Here is a 17,013-nt window from a genome sequence, read left to right as displayed (position 1 = left end):
TGGTGGTTTGAACTTGGAGGAATATGACCATTGCATGGCATGGCAAAAGGGATATGTAAGTGCATATTTCAACTCATAATGAAGAAAAATAGGAATTCTTGAAATTAAAGGGACTTCATTAGGAAGAATTAAGCTCCCCACAAATGTATAATTTTAAACAGAGCCTGGATTCATGTCATTTTTTCACTGATGCTGTAATCAATTCCTTTTTTCTTCACAGGGGAGAAGGATATTTGGATGATTTAATAGATTGAAGGTTCAATATAAATCAACAGCGCTATATATCAGTCAACAGTGGTAAAAGAATTTGGATTTGAAAAGGAGAAGCATACATTCAAAAAATTAGTTAATGAGGTGGAACCAAGATGATGAAGAGAAGCCAGGAATTTACCTGAGTTGTCCTGAGTTTCCCTCAGAAACAGCATTAATTCAAGGCACAAAAAAACTATTAAAATAGAGGGAAAGAAAGAAATGGTCAAAAGATATGAACAGGCAGTTTTCTGATGAAGAAATCAAAGCTATCTATTGTTATATGAAAAAATGTTCTAAATCACTATTGATTAGAAAGATGCAAATTAAAACAACTCTGAGGTAATACCTGACACCTATCAGATTGACTAATATGACAAAAAAAGAAAATAATAAATGTTGCAGAAGCTGTGGAAAAATTTGAAGATTAATACATTGTTGGTTGAGCTGTGAACTGATCCAACCATTCCACAGAGCAGTTTGGAACTATGCCCAAAGGGCTATGAAGCTTTGTATACCCTTTGACTCAGCAATACCACTATTGGGTCTTTTCCCCAAATAGATGATAAAAAAGGGAAATGGACCCACATGTACAAAAATATTTATAGCTGTGCTTTTTGTGGTGGCAAGAAATTGGAAATTGAGCGGTTCCCCATCAATTGGGGAATGACTGAACAAGTTGTAGTACATGAATCTAATGGAATACTATTGTGCTGTAAGAAACTGAGAGCAGGCAGATTTCAGAGAAACCTGGAAGGACTTATATGAACTGATGATGAGTGAGATGAGCAGAACCAGGAGAACATTGTACACAGTATCAACAACATTGTGTTTTGATCAATTGTGAAAGACTTGATTCTTGTCAGCAATACATTGGTCCAAAATAGTTCCAAAGGACTCATGATGGAAAATGCTTTCCAAATCCAGAAAAAAAAAAAAAAGAACTGTTGAATCTGAATGGAGATTGAACCATACTATTTCTATTGTTTTTGTTTTTGTTGTTGTTTTTCTTTTTTGAAGTTTTCCTTTTTGCCCTGATTCTTCTCTCATAATATGAATAATGCGGAAATATGTTTAATATGATTGTACATATATAACCTATATCATATTGCTTTCTGTCTTGGGGAGGTGAGAGGAAGGGGAGGGAGGGAGAAAAATTTAAAACTAGAAATCTTATGAAAACAAATGTTGAAAACTATCTCTAAATGTAACCGGAAAGTAATAAATTATTTATAAGGAGGAATAAATAAGTGAAAAAATAGAGGGAAACAATGGAGGGGTAAACATTGTTTAAACCTTGCTCTCATCAGATTTGGATCAAAGAGGGAATAACATATACATGCATTTGGATAAAGACACTTTGCTTGTCCTTTAAAGAAGTAAAATGGTAAGGGTAAAAGGGGGAACATTGACAGAAGGGAGGGCAGAATCAAGAAAGAAAAGGGAAAAGAAAAGGGTGGGCAGATAAAAGGGAAAGCAGTTTGAGGGAGACAGTGGTGAGAAGCAAAACACTAATGAGGAGGAATAGGGTGAAAGAAGAAAAAGAAAGTACAAACAAAGGGTAAAATTGGATGGAGGGACATACACATTTAGTATTCATAACTGTGGATGTGAATGAGATTAATGCTCCTATAATATAGAAGTGAATAGCAGAGTGGATTAAAAGCTAGAGTCCTAGAATATGTTGTTTACAAGAAACACATTTGAAGCAGAGAGATACACACAGAGTAAAGATAAAAGGTTGGAGCAGAATATATTATGCTTCAGCTGAATTTTAAAAAGCAGGAGTTGCAATCCTTATCTCAGACAAAGTAAAAGCAAAAATAGATCTAATTAAAAGAGATAAGGGAGTACGCTACATGTTGCTAAAAGGTACTGTACATAATGAAAACATATCAATATTAAATATATAAGCACCAAGTAGCATAGCTTGTGAATTCTTAGAGGACATATTAAATGAATTACAAGAGGAAATAGAGAGCAAAACTATATTAATGAGGGATCTTAATTTTCCCTTGTCAAAACTAGATAAATCTAACCACAAAATAAATAAGAAAGAAGTTAAAGAGGTGAATAGAATTTTAGAGAAGTTATAGAGCATAGTCCTCTGGAGAAAACTGAATAGGAATAGAAAGGAATATACCTTTTCTCATTAGTACATAGCACATACACAAAAATTGACCATGTATTAGGACGCAAAAATATCACAGTCAAATGTAGAAAGGCAAATAGTAAATGCATCCTTATCACATCATGATGCAATAAAAATTACATGGAATAAAGAGCCATGGAATAGTAGACTTAAAATTAATTGGAAACTAAATAATCTCATTCTAAAGAATGAGTGGGTCAAACAACAAATCATAGAAACAATCAATAACTTCATCCAAGACAATGACAATAATGAGACAACATACCAAAATCTATGGAATGCAGCCAAAGCAGTTCTTAGGGGAAATTTTATATCTCTAAATGCTTACATGAATAAAATATAGAAAAAGGAGTTCAATGAATTGGAGATGCAACTAAAAGATCTAGAACAAGAACAAATTAAATATCCCTGACTAAATACTAAATTAGAAATTCTGAAAATCAAAGGAGAGATTAATAAAATTGAAAGAAAATAGTAGAATTAATACATAAAAAGCTGATTTTATGAAAAAATAGTAAAAAAAAATAAACCTGTGGTTAATTTGATTAAAAAAAGAATAAAACCAAATTACCATTATCAAAATGAAAGAGGTGAATTCACCACCAATGAAGTGGAAATTAATATAATTATCAGGAGCTATTTTGCTCAACTGTGTGCTACTAAATTTAACAATTTAAATGACATGGATTAATTTTTTTAAAGATATAAATTGCTGAGACTAACAGAAGATAAATAAAAGATCTGAACATCCACCTTTTTAGAAATGGAAATTGAACAACACATCAATAAATTCCCTAAGAAAAAATTTCCAAGTAAATTCTAGCAAACATTTAAAGCACAATTAATTCTAATACTATAAAATTTATTTGGCAAAATAAGTGAAGAAGGCATTCTACCAAATTCCTTTTATGACACAAATATGGTGTTGATACATAACCAGGGAAAGCCAAAACAGAGAAAGAAAATTATAGACCAATTTCCCTAGTTATTATCAATGCCAAAATTTTAAACAAAATGTTAGCAAGGAGATTACTGTAATTTATCACCAGGACAATACACTATGACCAGGTGGGATTATACCAGTAATGCAAGGCTTGTTCAACATTAGGAAAACTATCAACATAATCAGCCATAGAAATAATAATACTCACCAAAATGATATTATTATCTCAATAGATTCAGAGAAAGCTTTTGGCAGTATATAGAATTCATTGTTATTAAAAACACTAGAGACCATAGGAATAAATGGAGCTTTCCTTAAAATGAACACTATATGTAATAGGGATAAATTAGAGGCATTCCCAATAAGATTAAGGATGATACAGGGATGTACATTATCACCTTTATTCTTTAATATTGTACTAGAAATGTTAGCTTTAGCAATAAGAGAAGAAAATGGAATTAAAGGAATTAGAATAGGCAAGGAGGAAACAAAACTATCACTCTTTGCAGATGACATAATGGTATACTTAAATATTCCTAGAGAATCAACTGAAAACTACTTGAAACAATTAACAACTTTAGCAAACTTACAGGATAGAAAATAAATCTTCATAAATCATCAGCATTTCTGCACAGGACCAACAAAGCTCAACAGCAAGAGATAGAAAGAGAAATTCCATTTAAAGTAACTGTAGACAATATAAAATATCAGGAAGTCTACTTGCCAAGACAAAACCAGGAATTCTGAACACAATTTCAAAACACTTTACACAGAAATCAAATCAGATCTAAATAACTGGTAAAATATCAATTGCTCATGGATAGGCTGAGCTAACATAATAAAAATGAAAATTCTACATAAATTAATTTACTTATTCATTGCCGTACCAATCAGACTACCTAAAAATTATTTTATAGAGCCATCAAAATAATAACAAAATTCATCTGGAATAATAGAAGGTCAAGAATAACAAGGGGACTAATAGAAAAGAAATGCACAGGAAGTTGGGTTAGCCATATTAAATCTGAAGCTATACTCTATAAAGTTGCAGTCATCAAAACTATTTGGTACTGGCTGAAAAATATAGTGGTCAATCAATGGAATAGATTAGGCACAGGAGACACAGTAGTAAATGACTATAATGATGTACTGTTTGATAAACCCAAAGACTGCAGCTTCTGGGATAGAAACTCAGTATTTGACAAAAACTGCTGAGAAAATTGTAAGATAGTATGGCAGAAATGAGGCATAGAACAATTTCTTACACCATAAACCAAAATAAGGTCAAAATGTGTACAGGATTTAGACACAAAGGGTGATACCATAGGTAAATTAGGAGAAGTAATAGTTTACCTCCCAGATCTATGGAGAGGAGAAGAATTTATGATCAAACAAGAGATAGACAATATTCTGAAATGCAAAATGAATTATTTTTATTACATTAAATTTAAAAGGTTTTGTAGAAATGGAAGCAATGCATCCAATATTAGAAGGGAAGCAGAAATCTGTAAATTAATATTTACAGACATTTTTTTCTGATAAAGCTATCATTTCTAAAATATATAGGAAACTAAATCAAGTTTATAAGAATTCAAGTCATTCTCCAATTGAAAAATGTTCAAAGGATATAAACAGGCAGTTTTCAGATAAAGAAATCAAACCTATCTATTGCCATATGAAAAAAAATTCTCTGTCACTATTGATTACAGAAATTCAAATTAAAACAACTCTGAAATCCTATCAGATGAGCAATTTGGAACTATGCCCAAAGGTCTATAAAACTGTCTGAGGCCGGATTTGAACTTAGGTTCTCCTGAATCCAGGGCTGGTGCTTCATGCACTGTGCCACCTAGCTGCCCCCTGAACTCATTAATTCTAATAGTAATCCACTTTATCTGTAAATAAATGAAATTATAAGGAAGTTCTGCCTTACATTGTGCAAATATCTGTTCCAGGTTACTTATGGGAATCAGATCTGAAGTTGAATTGAACCTTAGAATCCAATGCTCTCATTTTAAAGAAGAACCTGAGGCCCAGAGAGGTTAATTACCACCCTACATCATAGAGGTCATGTTAAAGGCTGTGTTTGAGACTTATACTCTAACCTCAAATCATTGATCTTTTCACCATATTATGTTAACTGCTACTGGTCCTGGTTTTTGACCATTGGGACAAGATGGGCTGTCTAATTCTTCTTTTACCTGATATAATTAGTATTTCATAGACCTATAATTCAATCAGTATGGATACTTCATTATTAACAGAGATTGGAATGCCTCTATAATAAAGTGGATGGTCATAGAGAGTTGCTATGGCTAAACATTTCATCCCCCTACTGTCAACTTGATAATGAGCCTGAGGCTCTCTAAAATTAACTAGGCTAGTCCTCAGACAACAGACATACTATCCATCATCATATCCATATTTTCCCCTGACAGCCCTCCAAATATCTGAAGGTCGTTCTGATCCATTAAATGAATAATCAGATCTGGGTAAGCTCCAAAATTCTTTGCATCTCTAAACTGTATAATCCTATATTACACTGGTACCCACCCACTCTCTACCTTAGGGCCTCAAGTAAGAGAGAACTCGTAATGTTTTGAGGCAGTTTATTCTACTCTTTGAAATCTCTTTTCAAACATTATCATATTTGGAAGGCCTTTCACGGTGCCCTAAAGTTCTAATACTTTCCCATATTAAGTTACCCCTCCCCATCTCATACTCTATAAGTATGTAATATATATCTCAAAGCAAGCAAACAATCTTTTATTAAGTGCTGATGAAATTCCAGGAAACTCACTAACTAAGAACTGGAGATACAAAGAGAGGTAAAAACAGTCTTTGCAGGTCACAGTCTTGTGGAGGAGACAACATGCCGACAACTATATACAAACAGAATATATACAAGATAAATCAGAAATAATCTCAGAGGAAAGGCTCTTGAATTAAGAGAGCTCAGGAAAGACATCTTTCAAAAGATGGAATTTTAGCTAAGACTTAAAGAAAGCCAAGAGTCAGAGATGAGTAGGAAGAGAATTTGAAGGGGACATTAAGTGAAAATATATGAAGGTGGGAAATGGAGTACCAGGAATAAGGAACTTTAAGGAGATCAGTATTACTAGATAATAGAGTAAGGGGAGCAAACAGTATACCAATGTATGCATACTGTTTTTTGTTTTGTTTTGTTTTGTTTTGTTTTGTTTTGCAGGGCAATGAGGGTTAAGTGACTTGCCCAGGGTCATGGAGCTAATTGTCAATTGTCTGAGGCTGAATTTGAACTCAGGTCCTCCTGAATCCAGGGCCAGTGATTTATCCAAATACTGTCTTTTCAATAAAATGTATGTACTTTAATACAGTAGGGACTGTATTTATATCTTTCTTTGTCTCCTCAGTCCTTAGAGCAATATATACCATATGGTAAACATTCAATAAATGCTTGCTGATTTTCTGATCATTTAGGATTTTTTTCTTTTTAGTTTTTCTTTTTCTTTTAATGAGTTAAAATGGCAAAGCCCAACTGAACTCTAATGAATACAGAATGTCATCCCACAACCACAATGGGTGTGGGAAGATAATTTGCTCTTCAGTGAAACTACATGCTCATGCCATCATTTTAGAATTGGAAAGTCTTAGAGATCATTTGATTTAATCCTGTCATTGATAGAGGAGAATAATTAGGTACAAAGAGGTCAGTTGTGTGTCAGGGTAATCTAGCTAACATGTGTTAGAGTTGGGTTCATGCTGAGCCTTCATCAAAGAATATATATATATATATATACACACACACACATATTTACACACATATATACATATATACATATACATATACATACACACATATAGATATAGATATAGATATAGATATAGATATAGATATAGATATAGATATAGATATAGATATAGATATAGATATAGATATAGATATAGATATAGATATATAGATATATGAGGAGGTTTCAAAAAAAGAATTTAAATCTACTTCCTCCAGATTCACCCCATGGCCTGGGAAGGAGCATCCCAACTCAAAACTTTGCCTCTCATCTCCCAATGTAGGAAGATTTTTAGGCATCCAAGAAAAGGTTACTAAAGTCACATGTAGAGTCTCTGAATATACAAAATAGCCCCCATATATCCCCTATGTTCTTCAAATATTGTCTCCTCTCTTTTCCCAGAAATGAGACTAAAAGACAGGGGTATCTGTTTTCTAGGCATGGCTCTGGTTATGTCTGTATTATCTATATTTCTGACAAATGAATCTAGTTCTTTTGATTCAGATGTCACATCTTCCTTATTTCACTTGATTTCATCAGCTTTCCATCCAGTTTATCTGAGGAAGTGCATATATTATTCCCCAAAAAAATGGATTACCAATTACATACTTTATGAGTTGAGTTACTGATTTGCTCTCCCAGGTCAGACCATTTATGTCTTCATTGCAATCACAAGTCTTAGTTTGGATCTGCTTTCAATTCCTATTACTTATTCCCAACTGCCTTATTTCAGATGAAATATATGGGAACAATATGCTGAATTTTAAAAATAAATTGTTGCCAAATAGCTCTTAAGATTTTAAGCTGAAATGGGCTTTGGGATTCATCTACTTCAACCCCCCCTCCATTTGACAGAGGGAGAAACTGAGAAGCAAAGTCATTAAGTGACCTTCTTAAGTTAAAGCAAGTAAAATTTAAAAGAGGCAAGTTTTAAACTGATCTTCAGGCCCCATAAGTCAGTTCTCTTTTTACTCTATAAGCCTAACCAAGTAGCATGAGGAACTTAAGCATTGATTTGAAAATTATTTGAGTCTTTCAAATAGCACTCAAAGGTAGTTGATATTTAATGTTTTTGAAAATTTATTGACTCCAGACAAACATGGAGAAGTCGTTTTTTGACCATCTGTTATTTTTTATTAAAGCTAATCTAAAAGGCAGAGAATTTCTATGACTTTCAATATGATCCATAGAATTTAGTGCTAGGAGAGACCTCAGAATATAAATGAGGATACAGAGGCCCAGAGAGGTTAAATTACTTCCCCAAATTCAGACTGATAGTACTCTCTAGAGTATGGCTTTGCACTTCTTCCCACAAACTCTAGATTAAACAATCTTTTCATGAAAACCCAATCTTCATCTGGGTTGTTATTGTGAACTTCATTGAATGTTCTTGATAGATTCCTTATATTAGAATCCTAAATTCTGGATTTGGATCACAACCATACTTCTTAATGACCTTGGGCTATAGTTCCTCTTTCTGTGTCTCATCTGTATAGTAATTGAATAAGAGTTTAAGGTATTTTTCACTAAGGCCCTTCCAATTCTAAAATATTATGATCGCACCACATGTATACACTCAAAAGCACTGTGACATAATGGCAGGTGACCTCAGAGGTTATGTATTCTCTAAGATCTAAGAGTTCTAATATCCCCCTCAATGCCTACAAATTGGTATTCCTATGAAAGCATTTAGGGCATTCATACATACACAAATTGGTGAATGGAGATATAGTGGTCCCAACTACAGCAGTTGTCCCTGCTATAGATGTCAATGATTGTATGACATTTACATTTGCCTATATATTGATATTGGTCATGTGGTCCTGTGTGACTGACACAGAATATTCAAGAATCTCACTGCTTTCCAGGAGTTAGAGGTTTGTTACTTATGTGGTTAATTAGATCAACTGAGGTGGTGATATGGTTTATCTAGATAATCCAGGTCCCCCAATGAAACTTTCTTGCCCACACAGATCTAATCAAGCAAAGTGTTTAACCCTGATTTCACTTAGAGCTAAAGAGATGTAACTTGAAACAGAACTCATTTGATAGCTTTTTCCTGACAGGGTTTCTGTCTAAAAAGACATATTCTCAGATCTTTGATAAATACCCAGTTATAGGCTCTTCCAACCCTCATTGAGGAGAAAATTTTGACAATAATAACACCAAGGATTGTGTTGTTACAGGACCATAATGGATAGAGAGCCAAGAGAATGGCATTCTAGCCAAGCTTCTTCCACTAAAAAGCAGCATCCTGTTGGGCAAATCATGCCTCCTGACTTAGATTTAGTTTACTCCCTCTTAAAGTTAGGAGGTTGAACCAAATCATCTCTCAGATTTCTTCTAGTTCTATACTGTCAGAATTCTAGAGTTTTTCTATAGCTCCAAGAACCTGTGTTCTAAAATTCTTTCATCAAAAGATCTTGTAAGTTCCAAAGTACTCTAATTATATAAGAGGGAGCAATATTCATCCCAAAGCCTTTTTGCCTCTATGGATATGGTGTATATTTTTTTTAAGTCAGGCCAGGAGGAGATGGGCAGAGGAAGAAAAAGCTTCTGCCCTAGTAAAGCCAGAGACCATTAGGAGGTAGGACACCTTGTAATTGTAGGATATACTCAGTTCTGTCTTCCTATTTCAGATCTTGTCTTTCCCTTTTGTACAGACAACTTGCATATTACTTTCAACATTGGCCTACTCTAAGAATCACATCATCGCAATTTCTTGCTTTACCTGATTATTTGACCTCATTTTTGTCTATTGTACTCTCAACTTGGCAATGGTTCCTCTTTATATTACCTCCACATTAATTTGTTTGTCTTTGGATAGTGAGGTACCAGTTGATATAAGAAATATTTGTAATTGACCCAAATTGCACCATGAATGACTTTTTCTAAAAGAGTTCAGCACCACATGCATAAGGGCAGATGGTGGGACAAACTAGATTTGAGGTTTGGCCAGTTATGCCTGCCTAGAGGAGAAAAAGTCAATTGGGCAAATTATTCATAGGGAAGGGTACAAAAGCTGAATGATAGGGATGAAAACATTGTTTAGAAGAAATGAATCAGGGGGCATATAGGCAGTGCAGTGGATAAAGCACCAGCCCTTGATTCAGGAGGACCTGAGCTCAAATCCCACCTCAGACACTTAACACTAGCTATGTGACCCTGGGCAAGTCACTTAACACTCATTGCCCCACAAAAAAGGAAAAATGAATAAAAGGAAATTATTTATTCAAGAGAGGAATTTCATAGTTCAGAATCATGGAGGTGGCTTAAGTGTTGGTGATTGTGTGATTAAGGGTTTATTCATCCCTGTGGTTGGATTGTATGTAGTAAGTATGGAGGAAATGAGGTTTTAGTTGACTGATTACCTAGGAGGGAAGAGTATTAAAGGAAATACTGATGTGTAGATTGAAATCTTTAAAGACAGAGGCAGAACTTAGGATGGAGATGACTCCTGGAAGTCAGTGAATTCTTTGAGAAAAGAGTGAGAAATTCCTCGAAGTTTGTAGATAACTGAGACTGAGATGGTAGATAGTTCAATTGGACTGAGTGATAGAAATGGATAGACTCAGGACAAAGAAAGAAGTTTTTTTGAGAGATGGTAGCAAATAATAGCCTGGAATGAGCAAAAGTAAGGAAAAAAGAATAAGCCTGATCTTCCTGGACCATTCCCTTACTAACTTTGATGCTATAGAGCTAAATGTATTAGGTAGAGTGATGAGTAGATCACTGTATCTGGAGTCAGGGAAATGAATTCAAATATGGCCTTAGATACTTCTTAGCTGTGTGACCTTGGACTTATCCTCTGTTAGTCTCACTTTTTACAACTGTAAATTGGTGGTAATAATAGCATTTACCAGGGGCAGCTAGGTGGTACAGTGGATAAAGCACTGGCCCTGGGTTCAGGAGGACCTGAATTCAAATCCTACCTCAGACACTTGACACTTACTAGCTGTGTGACCCCGGGCAAGTCACTTAACTCTTATTGCCTGCAAAACAAACAAACAAAAATAATAGCATTTACCTTAACCTCTCAGAGTGGTTGAGAGGATCAAATGAGATAGTGTTTGTAAAGAGTTTAGCACAATGCCAAAGTAGGTGCCAAATAAAAAATTGATTCTTCCCTCATTCTCTCCCTTCCTTTACTCCTTCTTTTCTCTTTCCCTCTCCCTTTCTCTTTTTTCTTTTGTGACTCCTTTTTTCTCCTACCTTTTTCCTCTTCCCTTCCTTCTCTTATTCTCTCCTCCCTACCGTCCCCCTTTGTCTCTTCCTTTTCCTTTCCTTTGCTTCTTTCCTTCCTTCTTGATTCCTTCTCACTTCTTTCTTCTTTCCCTCCTTTCCTTCCTCCCATAATTTTCTGAGCTGTCTCAGAAGACAGTATGACACTATCTTACTATTCTAGTCACCTAAAATCCAAGCAACATGGTATAGCAAAAGGAGCTAAGGATTTGGAATAAAAGGCATTCAAATTCTTATGCTGATATAATAACTGTGTAAACATGGATGAGTAAAGAAGCAGTGTTCTTCATTGCAAAAATTGAAGCAAATTCTACTGCCCCCACATTTACTACACATATCCCCAAGCCTGTGAAGGACCATCCTAGCTTAAATTTCCATCTTTTCTCACCCAATATGGAAAGGTTTTCAGGCAGCTGAAAGGTTTCTACAGTCAAATATATGGCTACATAGAGAAAGGCAGAGAACATAGAAAATCCTCCAAATATTGCTCTGCTCTTCCCACCTCTATGTGCTACAAAAGAAAAAAGTGCTCCATCTGAATCTAGAGGACCTGCCTTCAAATCTTAACTTTAAAAGTATCTTCCATGACCATGGGGAAATGATTTAATTTCCCATTGTCAGATTCCTCCTATGTAAAATAAGGGGCTCGGATTGGATGTCCTTTGAGTTCCCTTCTTATTTCCATCTATACTTTCATTTAACCTCTTTCAACTTCAGTTATTTTTTTCTGTAAAATCATGAAAAATAAATATATACACTTGATCTCATACAGGCTTGTTGCCAGAAAAATACTTTGGTTACCTGAAAGTGCAACATAAATATAAATGATGATGTTGATTCATGCCATTATGGGATATCATCTTATAATTCTTGCTGGTTTGAGCTCCTCCCCTCTCCACCCACTGGGGAAGAATTATTAGAATATACCTTGGTAAATGCCAGTCAAGTCCAACCTCAACATGCAGGGAAGGGAGCAGCTAGGTGGCACAGTGGGTAGAGCACTGGCCCTGGAATCAGGAGAACCTGAGTTCAAATCCAGTCTCAGACATTTGACACTTACTAGCTGTGTGACCATGGGCAAGTAACAACACCAATTGCCTCACAAAAAACCGAACAGCAAACAAAACATTCAGGGAAATATATATGTTGCTATGAATTGAACAAGTTGAGTCACTGAAATATGACATTATCTTAAGAAAAGAAGATGACTGAAAGAAGAGACACATGGTGGATGAGGGTGAGAGAGGGAGAGGGAGAGGGAGAGGGAGAGGGAGAGGGAGAGAGAGAGAGAGAGAGAGAGAGAGAGAGAGAGAGAGAGAGAGAGAGAGAGAGAGAGAGAGAGAGAAGAAAAAAATAAAGGTCACAATGGTTTAATGCATGTTCTCCTTTAAAGTAATATCTATTTGGAGCCCATTGATTTTTTGGCCCTGTGTGGTCAATGGGCAAATCTCAAGTCTTTATAGCAGACATGATTAGCCCAGTAATTGGCATCATTGGAAATACTTCTTTGATCAAATGTTTAGAATAAAAGGTGAAAAGATTTGGTTTGGGATTATGTGTGTTTGGTTTTGTGTGTTATCTTGTGCCAAAACTAAAATGTTGCATTAATAAACAACAGATATCAAAAATCTTGGCTGACAAATAGGCATCAGTTATTGCATGTGCCAGTGTGCAGCATTTACCTGAGCCAGAAATAGAGCAACACATTTTACCCTAAGTACTGCTTCATATTTCATCCCTAAGCTACTTTTATATCATTTTATGGGGAAAAATATTTTGTACTGCTCAGAAGAGAGATAGAATTCTGCCTTTGATCTTCACTTCTCCCTTCACTATATTGTGATGCTTATTCTTAGTCTCTCACTTTTCCTTCCTTCCTTCATTGCCAAAAAATTATCCTAATTGGTTTTCCTACCTCATTTCTCACCAGTCCAACCCATCCTACATACTGTTACTGAAGTCATTTTCATTAAATTTTGATTTGATGATATTACTCTCCCATTCATTCAATTCCAGGGCTCCCTTATTGCCACTGGCTTCAAATATAAACTTACTTGGACAATACCCTTAATAGCCCAGCCCAAAACTTTCTGTCTGGCCTCACTAGACTTTAATACCCTTCCTATATACTGTGATTAAGCCAAACTATCTTCACTCAAAACCTTCCTTCCTTTTGCCTTTGTATTGTTCATATCTCAAATGCATTAACTCCTTAGCTTTACCTCATAGAATTCTTTTCACTCTTCAAGATTCAAATGCTACTTTCTACACAAAGCCTTTCTATATTTCCCCTTCCCCTCATGAGTCCCATCCATCCCCATTTATGCTGAATTGAATTATTTTGCATTTATTCATAGAGATTCTTTTTATTTATTCTTAGTCTTCCACCCTTCCTCTTTGTATAAACAAATATGCACAAATAAATGTTTGTGCAAACACATTTTTTTCTTGTCTTCTACATCAGAATATAAACTACTTATGACTAGGTATTGTTTCATTCATTTGATTTTTATTCCTAAAGGCTAGCATCTTTCTCAGAGTAAATACTTAATAAATATTTCCTGATTCCTTCCTTTCCTCCCTCTAACAAATACCTCTTCTTAGACAAAAAAAAATCTAGGAAAACTATTTGCACCTGGTCCCTGCAAAACCAAATTGGTCAGTTTCATATCACTTATTGAGGCTTCTTGTACAGTCCTTAACATTTCCTTGTCATCTCTTAAACCCACTGACCATTGTCATGGCAATTAAATCAGTGACTCAATCTGCAAATGGTTATTTATGAGACTACTATGTGCAAGGAACTGCTATAGGCACTAGGGATCCAAAGAAAACAATGGAACGATCTTTTTCTCTTAGAGCAGTGCCTGGGTATTTGGATACTCTAACAAGAATAAACTCTACCTGGATAGAATAGCTGAGAGTGGAGCACTTCCTCAAGATGAAGAGGCAGAGACTGTGAGGTATCCATTGATAAAGATTGTTGTTGGGTAAGAAGAGATGGTGGAGTGGAGCAGGAAAAGGCTGACATGAAGTTCCCCTCTTTAAACTAAGAAAACTAAGAATTCTTCTATCCATATGTTTGTTTCACAAAACCCTACTCAAATACAGCATTATTATATATATGCATCTCATTGGTTGTAAAGGTCTTGCTAGTGGACGGCAAGCCCTACCAAGTTCAGTCATTTGTATCAATTAGATTTTAAAAATCACAGCTTTCTAAAGACAAGGCAAATTAAGTTTTTTTGTTGTTATTTAGTCCTTTCAGTTGTGTCTGATTCTCCTTGAGCCCATTTGAGGTTTTTGTGTTAGACACTGAAGTGGTTTGCCCTTTCCTTTTCCAGATCATTTTTACAGAAGAGGAACCTAAGACCAAAATGGTTAAGTGACTTGCTCAGGGTGAGATAGCTAGTAAGTGTGTGAGGCAAGATTTGAACTCATGAAGTTCAAATCTTAATAGTTCATGAAGTTTGAACTCATGACTTCTTGACTCTAGGCCCAGCACACTATCCTCTGTGCACCTAGCTACTATGAATTAAGATAGAGACAGATATCACCAGGATGTTTTCTACTTGGTGATACATTCTTTGGCTATGCATTCATGGTGATGTACATTCAAAAGCAAAAGTACAAAATTGCCCATAATCCTCTTTGTATCTTTTATGCTTTTACAATGACGGTTAGCAGAGTGGTGGAAAATGGGGAAGAGGGCTAAGAATCATAATAATATATTTTTTCTTAATGTGTCCAACATATTGATAAATGGTGTCAATTTTGGGCAGAGATCCTGACTATTATCCAGTGTGTTAGTCATTTCTCCTGATTGTCTGTCATCTGACAACTTGAAAAGTATTTAATCAAGTCATTTACAAAAATGTTTAATAGCACAGAGCCAAGAATAAATCCCTGTGACTCCACTGGAAATTTACATCCACATTGATACTGAATCATTAAAGATCACTCTTTGAGTCTTATAGTTTAACCAGTTACCTATGGATATAATTATACTGTAATGTGATCAATATCCTTCCATATTTTAGATTCAAAGGAATATGGTCTAAATATCCATGATGAGACTGCAGAATTCATAAAAAGTAGACAAAGGATATCTCTTTTCCAGATTATAGTATGCCTTTGGAAGGACAATCTAATGAGCTTGTCCATCTGTATGTAAGTCTTGTTAAAATATTGCAAATGAACCATCAGTTGGGTCTCAAATTGAACTGGAGGAGAAAAGTGAGTTGGATTGCCTTTTCTGGAATCACAAAATTACTTTTTTTTGTTTTTGCTTTTTGAATTAAATTCAAATGCATGCTACTTGGGAGCCAGATTTGGAAGAGTTTTAAATGCCATACTTAAAATGACAGTATGACTTTTTGGGAGAATAGAAACATAAAATTTAATGGAAAGTGTTACTGTAGCATTTGCATTATAGAACCCACATAGAACTTTATAATGGCCTTAAACAAGGGTACTTGGTTTCTGGAACTGTCCTTCTATAACTGTCATTCCATGCTTAATCAGGGTGCTGGAAAAGACCTAAAGACCTGATCAGATTCTTCCTCCATGAAAAGAGGAGTATTAAGAAAGGCATTGGATTTGTAAATAGAAGACATTTTTCCTGTCATCTAGTAGCTGTATGAATTTAGGCAAATCATTTAACTTTCATATTCCTCAGTTTCCTCATCAGTAAAATGAAGAGTTGGTTCCTTTGTTCTCTCCCACTCTAACATCGATAAGTCTGAGGATGATTCTAAGGTATGTGATGTTTAAAGTCTAAATGTGTGGTCCCCTTAAATTAGAAGCTTTAGCACCAGTCTTTGGGCATTAAGCATTTATTAAATGATACCAAGTATTCACGTGGAATTCAGAAAGTTAAGAAAAGGCCTATCTAGCCTAGATTTCCAGCCTGGTCTGGTTCTTCCTCAAGTCCTCTACCGCAAGCCTGCTTCAATCACAAACTCTCCAGCAAACTGAGTGTGGAAGCTTTTTATAGGTCTGGAGCATAGGCAGTTCTTACACACTGCTTCAAGCTGATTGGTAGGCATCTTAAGGGCTAGCCAGGTTTGCTTACAATCTAGTTAACTTGAAGTAGGCTAAGAAGTGGTCAATCACTCTCACTTAATTCAATCAGTTTAGATTAATTGCCATGTGGGCCTTTGAGTATCTGATAAATCCCATTATTTTATCACAGGTGGAAATGGAAAAACATGAATTTACTCATCCTTTTATTCAATCACAGTTCCACAAAGAACAACTTTTCTATACATGTGAAGTTCACAGAACATTAGTGTCTTTCCCTAATTCACACAGTCAAAATATGCCAGATCCAATAGTTAAATTCAGATCCTCTGACTCTAAAGTCAGTGGACATTTTATCTCACTGCCTATATAAACTTGTGTGAGCAATGTGTGGACTAATGCTGTCTCAATAAAAGTGTACAATAAAGAGAAAGTGAGACAAAGTTCTTAGCATGATACATTTATTACCAAGGCCAGAAATTGACAATAAATGGAATCCAAGTCTCTGCAGAAGCCAAAGCTATTCATGGAAGAACACAGAGCTTTCTTATAGTCTAAAAAGAGGAATTAATCAAAATACACATTCATGAAATTAATACATATTCATGATATTGATACATATTCATAGGATCTAT

The sequence above is a fragment of the Dromiciops gliroides genome, chromosome 2 (genome assembly GCF_019393635.1).
Source record: "Dromiciops gliroides isolate mDroGli1 chromosome 2, mDroGli1.pri, whole genome shotgun sequence".
Lineage (NCBI taxonomy): Eukaryota > Metazoa > Chordata > Mammalia > Microbiotheria > Microbiotheriidae > Dromiciops > Dromiciops gliroides.
The sequence above is the reverse complement of the archived record's forward strand: the minus strand, read 5'-3'. Positions refer to the sequence as shown.